We start from the raw sequence: 13,589 nt of genomic DNA on the forward strand, positions 1-13,589 counted from the left end.
AATAAATTTTTAATACAAATCCAATATTTCGGCAACATAACGTTGCCATTTTCAACAGGAACTTGTGAGCAAGACACGTGCACGCAGGCACAGCAAACAGTAAATGAGGATGAAGCAGGAAGCTATTCTTTCTCCTAAAGTCCTACTGGTGCCCCCCTAGCAGGCAATGTTGGTATTCTTGGGCGATTGGGCTGAGGTCTTCTGATGTAGGTTTCCCAAATTTGAGGCAGTCTCATGCAGCCAAATTTGTTGAGGTTTGGATTGTTTCTTAGGGCTGAGGCTGATTCCATGAAAAGCCTTTCGTACTTGTATTTACTATGGTGAATGATCGCGGCTTTCTTCTACCGTATTCTATGGCGGGTATCCAGAGCATGGTCTGCAAGACCAGAATGGCTGTATTGGTGGAACCAGATGTAGTCCTTGTGTTCTATAATTCATGTGGCCAAATAGCGAATAGTGTTCGCTATTTGGCCACATGGCTCCGATGCACTCCTCTCCTTCCTAACACACTTGAACAACCAACACTCCAGAATCAAATTCACCCTGGAAGAAGAAAAAACAACTGCCTTCCTTTCGTAGACACACTAATCACCTGCCAGCCTGATGGAACCTTGGTTTTCTCAGTCTATAGAAAACCCACCCATACAGGCAGATACATTCACCAACAATCCCACCACCCTTCCTCACAACAATATGGAGTCATTAAGACACTACACAGCAGGGCTAAACTTATCTGTTCAAATGACAATGCCCTAACCACAGAACTAAACCGCATTCTCAACGCTTTCTCAGCCAATGGCTACCCTCCCAAAACAATCCAAAAAATATTGAAACCAATAAACCACAACCCCCCCCCCTCACAATAAGGATTACTCTAAATGCATCGCCATACCCTATATCGGAGGCACCTTGGAAAAAATTACCAAAATCCTAAAAAAACACAGCTTAACTTCTTGTTACAGACCATATAAGAAATTGGCATCCCTTATCTGCACCACTAAAGACCAACCTCCCCCCACCCCCCTAGACCTACCTGGTGTATACCAGGTCCCTTGCAGCTGTAAGCTGTCCTACTTTGGCCAAACAGGCAGGACAGCCAATATCAGAATTACAGAACACGACTACATCCGCTTCCACCAATACAGCCACTCTGGTCTTGCAGACCATGCGCTGGATACCCGCCATAGAATACGGTGGAAGAAAGCCACGATCATTCACCGTAGTAAATACAAGTACGAAAGGCTTTTCATGGAATCAGCCTCAGCCCTAAGAAACAATCCAAACCTCAACAAATTTGGCTGCATGAGACTGCCTCAAATTTGGGAAACCTACATCAGAAGACCTCAGCCCAATCGCCCAAGAATACCAACATTGCCCGCTAGGAGGCACCAGTAGGACTTTAGGAGAAAGAATAGCTTCCTGCTTCGTCCTCAACTGTTTGCTGTGCCTGCATGTGTCTTGTTCACAAGTTCCTGTTGAAAATGGCAACATTATGTTGCCGAAATATTGGATTTGTATTAAAAATTTATTTTAATGTATATCCTAGTCTACATTGTTATTTCCCTAAGCTATTTAGTAATTATGCATAACCAACGTTTAAACCTTTCCACTAGAACAAAATCAGTGTTAATTGACAAAACAGGTATTTATAATGACCATCATTCTCCAGTATGTGTGATAAGTAAGGTAATGGACTAGGATATGAAAAAGAAGCAGTATTATGTAAATAAAATTGATGATTAAACCAAATTCCTCTTCAGATTTTTTTTTTTTTTTTTTTTACTCATTAACCCCTTAACGCACTCAACTGAGTTAACTCGGATCCAAGAAACTGAATTTTTTCCATGCACCCGAGTTGATACGTGTGACCATGAATTTTGGTTTCACATATAAATACAACTGATTATACACGCTAGACAATTTTGTGCCTATTTCCTTTCAGCCGAGAAAAGTTGCCAATGGCGTGTATCAGCTATTTCGTTTGCTTTTGCACATTTTTTATTCACGATTATAACTGCCTAAATTTCTTCGAGCTTTTTTTTTGATGATCAATTGATTCAACGTGTTGTGGATGAAACAAATAGATATGTGAGGAGTTGTACCCATGGCAAAGAAAAGACTTCTTGGTATGACACAAATCCAAATGAAATCAGAGTATTTTTGGCTGTTGTACTTTTGCAAAGTATAGTAAGAAAACCAGAATACTCTCATTATTGGACAAAAAATCCATTATTATATACACCATTTTTTTTGGATTGTATGAGTGGAAAATGCTTCAAGGCTATAAAACAATTTCTACTTTCAAATAATGATGAATTTGATCCAGCAAATCACCCTTGTCCAAAACTCAACAAAATCTGGCCAATTTATGAAGATTTGAATAGAAAATTTGGCAATTCGATTATGCCAGAGAAATGGGTGACTACTGACGAAAGTTTATTGCTTTATAAAGGTCGTCTGCGATGGATGCAATACATTCCTCTCAAGAGGGCCAGATTTGGCATAAAAACATACTTATTATGTGAATCACAAAGTGGATATGTCTATAATTTTATAATATATACTGGCTATTCTAATACCATTCTGGATAGAGATTTTAGCAATCTTCCAATGTCTTCGCAAGTAGTGATGACTTTGATGAAACCTTTATTGAATAAAGGTTATTGTTTGACTATGGACAATTTCTATAATTCACCTAGATTAGTGGATCTATTGATAATAAATAAGACTGATGTTTATGGAACATTACATGTATCACGAAAAGAAGTACCCCAGCGAATTGAAGAATAAAAAATTGAAAACTGGAGAAGTAATTGGTTTTCAGAGAGGGAAAGTGTGTGTAATGAAGTGGAAGGACAAGAAGGATATCTCCCTTATCTCTACCATTTGCACTACATCAATGGTAGATATAGAGACGTGCAAAGGAAGAATAAAAAAAACTGCAACTTGTGTTGGATTACAACCATACCATGCGTGGTGTTGATCGCGTTGATCAACACCTGTCTTCGTATGTTGTACCCAGAAAGAGAGGCAAGAAGTATTATAAAAAAATTTTCTTTCGTCTCTTAGACCTGGCACTGTGGAAACGCTTTCGTGCTTTACCAAAAATCTAGCGGTAAGATGGATTCACTTGATTTTCACCTCAAAGTAATCGAACTCTCCATTGAAAAATATAAAACTACAAGCATTTCAAGAAGTGGACGTCCATCAAATATCCCAACACCACTGAGATTATCTGCATGACATTTTCCATCTTTCGTACCACCAACAGAAAAGAAAGAACACATATATCTTGTTTCACAAAGAAACAAGATGTATGTGTACTGACTGTTTACTAACTCGGTTTAGCAAAGTAGATGCAGTTTAGTTAACCTTTTTTTTGCAAAAAGAGACCTTCTTTGTGTTTTTTTCAAAGATTTGTTAATGTTCTTTTGTGTATAAAGAAAATAAAGAATAAAAAAATTGGTGGAAAAATGGCCGCTTATTGATTTTTAATGGATGCGTTAAGGGGTTACTAAAAATTTTCACTCATCATGGACAAGCAGATGAGTGTAATTTTCAAGCCCTGGTTATACATGTTACTGTTGAGAGTTTTATGGCTTATCATAACACAACTAAAAATAGCAGATATTTTATTAACAGTATTTTGCCAACATATACTGAGATTAAGGTTACAGCAACTTCATTGTGACCACAAAGGCATCCATTGTAAAACTGAATAAGATTGTGAAATTTCAAGCTAATATGTCAATGTCCTGATTACATTCTCTAGGTGAAGTGAAGGCAGGCTGTTTATGAGGGAAGAAGGATGCAGAGGATGACAGATTCTCACATTTTTTTCAGTTTTTAACAGCAAAAGTTATTTACATTAAGTGTTCTATAGAGCACTCAGAAGGCATAGCCAGGACATTGATGCCAGCTTGAAATTTCTCAGTTATTAATTTCTACATCATATGTATTAGTGTTATGATTGCTCTAACTTGAGAATGCTGTAACTTGTCGTGATAAACCATTAAACTCTCATTGTAATAGTATTATTATTATTATTATTATTATGTGGACATCTTTACAGAGTCCATAAATTCATTGAAGACCCTGAATATTTCATTAAGCACTAACCAGCATATAATATCTGTCATATTTGCTCTAAAAACTCATTCACTTGCAATTGACTGTAACAATCCTTTCCTCTCATACCACTTTCCAAGAGGGGGGGGGAGGGGAATCTAGTTCTCACACTCTTGCACGATTTCCAGGAATAATTCCTAGTTTCTCCTCCTCTCCCAGTTGTTCCTATACTGAAAAATTGTATGAGTAAACCACAAACAAAAAAACATTGAACTGATAACTGTCATTCTGTTTAAATCATCCTACAAGATCTCTACATCATCTGTTGCTCCACCCAGTTTTGCATCATTAGCAGACTACTGAATATTTCCCCTATTTCTTAAATCATTTCCTAAATCACATTGTATTTAGACAAATGCTTTTTAATTTGTACAGAGTCCTGTAGCACACCACTAATCATAGGCTTTTTCATATGGTAAATATGAAAAGGAGTTCCATAGGTTATCCTGTCAAATGCCTTTGCTAAGTCCAGCAGTATTCATGTACTCATTCCCATCACACAATAAGTGACTCAGATGTCACTTATAAAAAGTGAGTAAATTAGTAAGGTGTGGACACCTACCTGTCACAAAACCATGCTACTCCCCTTTCACATAATGGCTTCCTATTCCTATTCACCAGTTTAGAATTTGCGACTTAATCAACTAATATAATACCATCAGCAAATTCATCATCCGTATCCTTAAGAAGCGTGCAGGATGCTATGATGGTACAACATAAAGTTTACATTATTACTAACTTCTTTGCCTGTCAGGACTCTAATGTTATCAGATCTTATATTTCAATCTTCGAATTATTCTTCTGAAGTATACAGTAGTACTGTGCATTACGATGCTTCACTTTGTGATGATCCATTCACATGACGCTTTTCAGTTATGACCAGTGCCTCTTTATACGATGCTACATTCACTCATACAACAGTTTTAGCAATGTGACGCTGCTGTGAATCAACAGTTTTTCACGAATTGTTTGTTTATGATTTACGTCATTGCTTGCTATATCTCTTTGTACTTTGATGTTTCATTGTAAATTATGAACTGTTTATAACTGTTATTTTATCGTTGTTAATAATGGCAGATGAAATTCAAAGTAAGAGTGCTGTTGTTTCTTCCAGTGTAAAGGAGATAATACATAAACCTATTATATTACGTAGATTAAAATGATTGCATTTAGTGATGATGGTGTATTGAACACTGAGATAGGCTTCAATCTAGCTGATTATTATTACGTGACACCTCCAGGGAGTTCAAGGACTCATCTAGGGAGGGCTCCTGCTCTACAGTTCTCAGTCTCCATCTAATACGAACTGCAACTACACCAACGCCATCTACCACCAACCACCACCACTAGTATATTCACAGACAATCACAAACATCCATGCCCATGGCGTGATTTGAACCTGCAGCCTCTTGGCTGGAGAGCGGATATGCTAACCACTCGGCCAACAAAATAGACTCATCGAGGGAGGGCACCTACTCTTCAGCTCTGTCTCCACAACTACAATGAACTGCACCTACCATCTACACCAACGCCATCTACTGCCCACTAGTATTTTCACAGACAATCACAAACATCCATGCCAACATAGATGTTTGTGATTTTCTGTGAAATGGAGTATCCCCTCTCCAGCCAAAATGGAGAGCTTGTCCGCTCTCCATTTTGGCTGGAGAGTGGATATGCTAACTGCTCAACCAACCATGTAGGTAGCATGTAGATAATTGTGGAAGTCGATACCACAATTATCTGTAAACCTGACAGTCTATTGTCGAAATAGAAAAATGTTTAATGGTGCAGATTGATGACCAAACTGGTTGGCATATTCCCTTAAGTCAAGATATTATTCGGAATAACTTTTTTGTTTGCAAAAATTCTAACGTAAATAAGGCATTTATTTACATCATTTGTGCATATGTATTACTGCATAAATTGTTATTAAACCACAGTGCCATATCCATCTACAAGGATGTGTGTGGGGGGGGAGCCAGTGATTCAGTATATGAGAATGGTCTGGAACCTACCATGCATATGACTGGAATATATCTATACACTTGCATACATTTTTCTTGGAACACTCATTAGGGAATTCCTCTGTAATTCTCACATTTTCATTTTTACTCATGGATTCTGTGAGTTCTACTACACGAAACCCAGGAAACCAGGCTTGAGCACACTAATTCAGATGTGAGCATATCAAGGCCTTATAAAGAGGAATAACAACTTCCTTATCTCTACTTGTTAATGTGTTCTTCACTAGCAAAGTAATCTTATGGGCTACCTTAACAACATTAGCTATATGTCCTCTAAACTTTAACTCTCTGTCTACCACTATCCATAAATCTCTAGCCTCATCTATTTCCTGGAGTACAGTACCATCAATGTGATACATAGCTTGTAATCTATTTGGCCTATTTAAACTGGCCTGCAAGTTCACCACATTGCTTTGATTAACTGTTACTCTACCTAATTTTGCATCATCAGCAAACAGTTGAATATTTCCTTTCAGGTTATTTCATAAATTTTACATTTATGTAAAATTAAACAGCAATGGTCCCAGCACTGAAACCTTGTGGCACACCACTATTCACCTGTTTTCACCTTAATTCTGCCCTCCACATAACACTTTGATATCTCTCCAGCAGTCACCCTCTTATCCACATAAACAGTGCCATATCCATCCCCATTTGTTCTAATTTGCATAACAAAGTTTTATGCTGTATTCTGTTAAATGCCTTTGCAAAATCTAGCAAAATCATCGTGTAGCCATTTCTGTTATCCAACTCAGCTGTTACTCTATTATAAATAGTTAGTAAATTACTAAGGCATGATCGATCCTTCACAAAGCCATGTTGCAACTCATTTTACGCCATAGCACAAATTTAAGTTTCTTCCTAAACTTGTCATAATCACCTGCATTGTAGTTCTGCATATACCCCCTTCTCGACAGAATATTCCTCATGTTTTACAATCTCCCAATTCAAGCCTGCATGGTCACTCCAATCAGAGGTCGCCTTGATTATGGATAGCTCTTTTGATCCTGTTGCCAGGTCCAATACTCTCCCAACCTTAGTCCTCTCCATCACATACTGCCTTAAGTAACTATCTCTTAGTAGGTGTATAAATTCTATTGCTTCAATTTCCTGCATAAACTGCATCATCACTTTAAGCCCCCACCCATCTTTACTTACTGTATTGACTAACCTATTCAGAGAGAGAAAGCAAGAAGCCAAGAGCATTGTGGCACAGGCGAAGGCCATGGCATATCAAGATCTGTATGATCAATTAGAAACAAACAAAGGACAGAGAAAAATTTACCAACTAGCAAAATGTAGAAATAAAGCAGCAAAGGATATCTTACATGTGAGGCAGATCAAAGACGCTGAAGGAAGAGTATTATGGAGGTATTTGGACATAAAAAACAGATGGAGAATATACTTTGAGGGACTTTTGAATGAGGAAAATGCAAGGACTTACAGAGAAGATGGGCAGCCTTCTGAGGGGATGGTGCAGAACATCAGTAGAGTGGAAGTGACGGAGGCCATGAAGAGGATGAGGAATGGAAAATCGGTGGGTCCAGACATGATTCCAGTGGAGGCATGGAAGGCACTGGGGGAAGAGGGAATTGACCGGCTGTGGGACCTGTTCATGAAAGTTTGCCAACAGGAAAATATACCTGAGGAATGGAGGGAGAGTACTCTTGTCCCCATCTACAAGGGTAAAGGGGATGCACAAGACTGTAAAAATTACACAGGTATAAAGTTGATGTCCCACACAATGAAAATCCTAGAAAGGGTTCTTGATGGAAGATTGAGGAAGGAGGTGGAGATTGCAAAGGAACAATTTGGCTTCATGCCTGATAGATCAACAACAGATGGTATCTTTGGTGACGGCAGATGATGGAAAAGTTTTGAGAGAAACAACGGGAGCTACATCTGGCATTTATTGATCTGGAGAAAGCATACAATAGAGTGCCAAGGCAAGAAGTCTGGAGATGTTTGAGGGAGAAGAAGGTTCCGGAGAATGTCAGGTTGGTGCGGGAGATGTACAGAAATGTGAAGACAAGTGTTCGGACCTATCTGGGATAGACAGAAAGTTTTCAAGTAACAGTTGGCTTGCATCAAGGGTCAGCATTAAGTCCGTTTCTGTTTAACATTGTGATGGAGGTGGTGACAGAGGAGGTGAGAGAAGATGCACCTTGGACAATGTTGTATGCAGATGACATCTTGCTATGTGCAGATTCAAGAGAAGAAGCGGGAACTGAAATTGGAAAGATGGAGAAAAGTACTGGAAGAGAGAGGTATGAGACTGAGCAGAAGTAAGACAGAGTATATGTGTTGCACAGTGGGCAGCAGCCAGGAGACAGACCTGGAGCTGGAAGGAAATGTCATCAGGAAGGCGAGGGACTTTAGATACTTAGGTTCAACAGTGGAAGAAGATGGAGGAGCTGAGAAGGAAGTGGGATGCAGGATACAAGCAGGTGGAGGAACTGGAGGGAGATGGCTGGAGTGTTATGCAATAAGAGGGTGCCGATCAGTCTGAAAAGCAAAATCTATAGGGCAGTAGTGAGGCCAGCTATGACGTATGCTATAGAAACTATGGCCTTGAGGAAAAATAACATCAGCAGGATGGAAGTAGCAGAGATTAGAATGCTTAGGTGGATGTGCAGTTTGACCAGAAAGGATCGTCTGAGAAATGACTATGTGACGGGAACAGTGAAAGTTACGAACTTAGGAGCGAAGATACAGGAGGCAAGGTTGAGATGGTTTGGTCATGTGATGAGGAGGGAGGACGAATATGTGGGAAGAAGGGTCATGCAGATGGATGTGCAAGGAAGGAGAAAGCATGGGTGGCCAAAGAGGAGATGGAGGGAGCTGGTAGAAGAGGACTTGAGGATGAAGAACTTGGATGTGGTGACAAGCCAAGACAGGAGGATGTGGAGGAGCTCATCATCAACAGTGACCCCACTTAAGTGGGAGAAGCTGCAGAAGAAGAAGAAGAAGATTGACTAACCTAGTCAATATTTTTACTTTAGAGACTAGATTCTGCACTTTATCATTCTCACACTCACTTTCCTCATGGGTGCCTTCACATAAACTCACCTGCTTCCACACTAATTTAAGTTTTCCTGAATTTTCACTTCAGCATGCTCTGTTAACAAAGCTCTCTCTAGACACCTAACACCAAAGTCATTCAGATGCAGTCCATCAGCATTATACAAATCCTTCTTTCTGTCAAACACGGACTACAGATCCACAAATCCTACATCATTCCTTCTGTACAATCTAGGTATAGACTCATTAACTACCAACACTCCTCACTTTGCCTCTATCATAGCATGGTAGGAGACTTTCAGTCTTCACCTTCTCGCTCTTCAGTTTTGCCTCATCTAACAACTCCTTTATATCCTCCCTCATAGAATTCTTCTCACCTCTCAAATCATTTGTGCCAATCAAGACAATCATATCCTTCGACTTGCCTTTTTCATCTGGATGGCGCGACTAATATTGTGAATTTTTGCACCCAGGCAACACGATTTTGTCATATTTTTGTTAAGTACTTCTGTTGTCATTGAGTCTCCTTAACTTTTTTTTTTTGTTTGTTTGTTTGTTTGTTTGGTAGGTCTTTATTATTCCTTTGGATCACTTGCTTCTTTCTTTTTTCAGCCCTGGTTAATTCTTGCCGCTTCTGTAATTTTTCAATTTTGTGCTTTGTCCTATGAAGAATAACATTATGTTCTCTTTTATTTCCACTGCCACACGTTCAACATTACTGACATCATTTTCCATTCTACTGTCAATACCATCCACTCTACTGACATTTGCTGCATTCTCGTCACCTAATAGACACTCACTTTTGAAGCGTTTAATACACACTCTCTCTCCAGTTTCATTTTCCTTCCACATACCTTTAATTTTCTCGACAAATACATTTCACACACACTGCACAAAATCCCAGAAATTCAAATCACCCAACAACATGGTCTTTGCCGCCATTGTTCTACCTCACATTGACATCATGCTAACAATATCATATTTAAACAAAAAAAAATACAAGGCTTACTTATAAACTAAATAGCATAGTCACCCATTTACAACAAAAACTACAATAAATTAACCTAATATTATCAACTGAAATACAAAAAAGTTATTTATCTTTCAGGAACAATTAAATAACTGTACACACACAATATGCGATCCTTAATGATGCAGAGGCAGGCAGAGAAATCAGGAATGATTTCACTCCCTTTTGAATGATTTGAATAAGCTGGAATTGTGGATACGTTTTACATATAAAATTATGCACTTTGGTGTAATGAGATGCCCATGGGCATATTATATTGACAGGATTATGCACGAAGAAACTGAATAGGCTAGGGATCTTGGAGTGTTACTAGATAGGAAGTTAAAGTTGTGCCCATATTTTAAAGATTACAAATACAGCTTAGAGGATAATTACAATGTTGAAACTAACACTGACATCAAAGAAGTCATTTTGCCTCTTTTCAAGGCTCTTACACCACCTCATCAGGACTATTATGCACTGATCTGGTATCCTGGTTTCTGAGGTGATGCAGATACAGTTGAGAAGGTGCAAAGGAGAGTATCAAAGATGATATAAAGGCTACACTATTCTGATTATGAGGAGAGATTCATAATTTAGATTAAATTTGTTAAGTAATACATCTAATTAATATTCAGTTTAATTAATCTAATTGTTTAATTAACCTTTAATTATTTTGCCAAACACAGAGTCCGTCAAAAAAATGTATACACACTTCATCAAAAGAAAAACCTGTATAAAAATTGTAATACTAAATTTATGCAGACATCAAGGAATGAATACAAGTTACCTTTGACTTCTACAATTACGCGAAGTGCTCAAAGTGGTTACCATTAGCGTCCAGACACTTATTATTATGCCGAAATACTGCTTGGACAACATTGGCCAAAGCATCCAGTCGGATTGCTGCGCATACCATTTCAATTTCTTTCCGAAGGGCCACCAGTGTAGCTGGTTTTCTACGATACACTACATCCTTTAGAGTTCTCCCCATAAGAAGTCCAAGGGTGCTAAACCAGGAAAATGTCGTTTTTATTCATTGCATGTAATAATCTTGGGATGTAAACTTTCCATTTAGCTGCTTTAAGAATGCGATATATGCTTGCACTGCTAACTCCTGTCTCACGTGCACATTGTGTGGTAGACTTCTGTGGCGAGCATGTAAACTGTTTCAACCATAGCCGAGGAAGCAGGACTTGTTGCTGTGCGAGGCCTCCCGGATCTTCCCTTCTGCGCATCACACATGGTACCATGGGTCTAAACTGCCTTGACTACTTAACTTCTGTCTCTGTCCAGGAAGGGAATCCATTCACAATCATTTCCCTTCCTGCTAGCTATCTAGTGAAAGAACTCCTTGAACTTTTCCTTAGTATAGTAGTCACTCACCTTCCTAGCCTGAGTTTTTAATACTTCATGTAACTTTCTCCATCTTTGCATCCCTTCCAAAACCTGTTGATTTTCCTGGTCATCCATTTATCTTTATCTCCTTCACTCAAGGTATACAGTCTCTCATTGCTGTTAACAAATATTTCTTAACTATCTCCCATTTACTCCTGACCTTTCTACCTTCAAATGCTTTCATCTATTGCACTATTCCAAGCTATTTTTAAAGTCTATTATAGTTGGCTGTCTTATAAATCCACATAAATTCCTTCTTCCTTGATACTTCTTGGGAAAAGAGGAGGGGGGGGATATAAGATCTCAGTCAATCATGCTTATTACTTGCTTATTACTGAAGCTGCTGTTTCTTCTGCTGTCAGTTTATACTGCTAAAGTCCAATGGCATCACGTGCCTGTTTAGGTTGGTGTGCTGTCATGTGGCTTATGCAACCTGTGCTACAAAATTCATGTTAGTTTGACTGTATGATTGCATTTTTATTGATGTATGAAAGTTTTAAGAGGCATAGCTGATCAGTGCTCATCTTAAATAGTCCAATGCAATTAATTGCAGGATAACTTTGAATATTTTAATTTATTGTTTAATATAATTTTAAATATGTAAAGCAAATGAACAATGGCTATACTTCAGGCACTCCATATATGTGAGAAACACAGAGGATTTACGCTTTGTGGTGAGATTAGATTTTCATTGGGAAATAGTAGAGTGAGACACAGATAATTTGAATTTTGATTATTTTTAAAGACAGCCATATAATTCGTACAGAAATTGGAAAAAGTAATTATTTGAGAAATTATACGTCAGTTCACACTTCACACATGCAAAAGAGATGAAACTCAGAAACAAAAACAGCAACTCATGACAAATGACAATGTTCAGTTGGATTGGTTGACGCAATAGCCAATCTCAGCCACTGATTTCTGGGTGCTATTGTTTCAGCGCACACCCTGATCACCTTCTGTGTGGTTTAAAACCACTGGAATGCTAAGAATTTGACCTGTTGCACCATGTGTACATCTGTTCAAAAGGCTCAAGGGTCCATATTATTAATCCAGGCTATTAATGCAAATGTGATGCAATGTTTAATAATTCCTAAAAAGTGCCCTCTAAATGAAATATTAATATAATATGTTTAATTTTAGGAATCATGCAAAGGCAGGAAAAAAATTAGGGCATCTTTAACAGGGATAAATGCAAAAATATGCAAAATATACAAAAAAAAACACCCCTGCTAAAGTCTTCCATTTATTAGACACACATATTCACAAGAATATAGTAATTTTATTAGTGCAAATATTTAGACTAGAAACTAACGGGTTATTATCAGTGCATCAGCATAATCACAAGGTGAAGCTACAACAAAGAATGTTAATCCTGTTTACAAAAGTTGAACCATTTGTCTGATGCCACCTAATGAGTGGTTACATTCAAGTAACATTACAATTAAGACTTGTAATTACAATTCAAATCACTTAATTTAAAATTAAGTGATTTGAAATAAAATTAAATTAGATAATGAAATAACACAGCATTATATTAAGTTAAACATAAATAAAATATATAATAATTGAAATGGGGGGTGCACACAATTACTTGCCATTTATGAGGATGAGACTCTCCCAAATCTTGGCAATAGAGAGACGGTCATTCTGATTTAAATTTGGGTGATGTATCTGTGTTTCAGCATTCGTTTTAAATAACTGCTCAAACCTAAACCTGCACCAACGTAAAGTTGGTGCAGGTTTAGGTGAGTGTTGGACCATAAGATATTGTAGTCAGTGTTCACTCCATGCTGAACAAGATCAGATGTTTCAAGTTTATTGGTGTTAATATACGATTGCTGTCCTTGTAGTCATTTTTCAACAGGATGTCCTGTTTGTCCAAAGCACTCACATTGAACTTAGTAAATGCTGGGGGGGAGGCTGTTCATCTTTCATGGATGGTAACCAAGAAAAGATTTTTTAATAGAGAAAAGAGTAGGAAATAAATTATATCTTTTCAAGAT

At 38.0% G+C, this 13,589-nt stretch overlaps 1 protein-coding gene across 7 annotated transcripts in view; it reads left to right on the plus strand.

The window, feature by feature from the left end:
- Positions 1-13,589, plus strand: part of LOC150108191 (uncharacterized) — a 368,644-nt gene that overhangs the window by 100,480 nt on the left and 254,575 nt on the right. The window lies entirely within an intron of this gene.

Source organism: Typopeltis vanoorti, chromosome 3 (assembly GCF_054136105.1).
Source record: "Typopeltis vanoorti isolate ZY-2024b chromosome 3, IOZ_Tvanoo_1.0, whole genome shotgun sequence".
NCBI classification, from domain to species: Eukaryota; Metazoa; Arthropoda; class Arachnida; order Uropygi; family Thelyphonidae; genus Typopeltis; species Typopeltis vanoorti.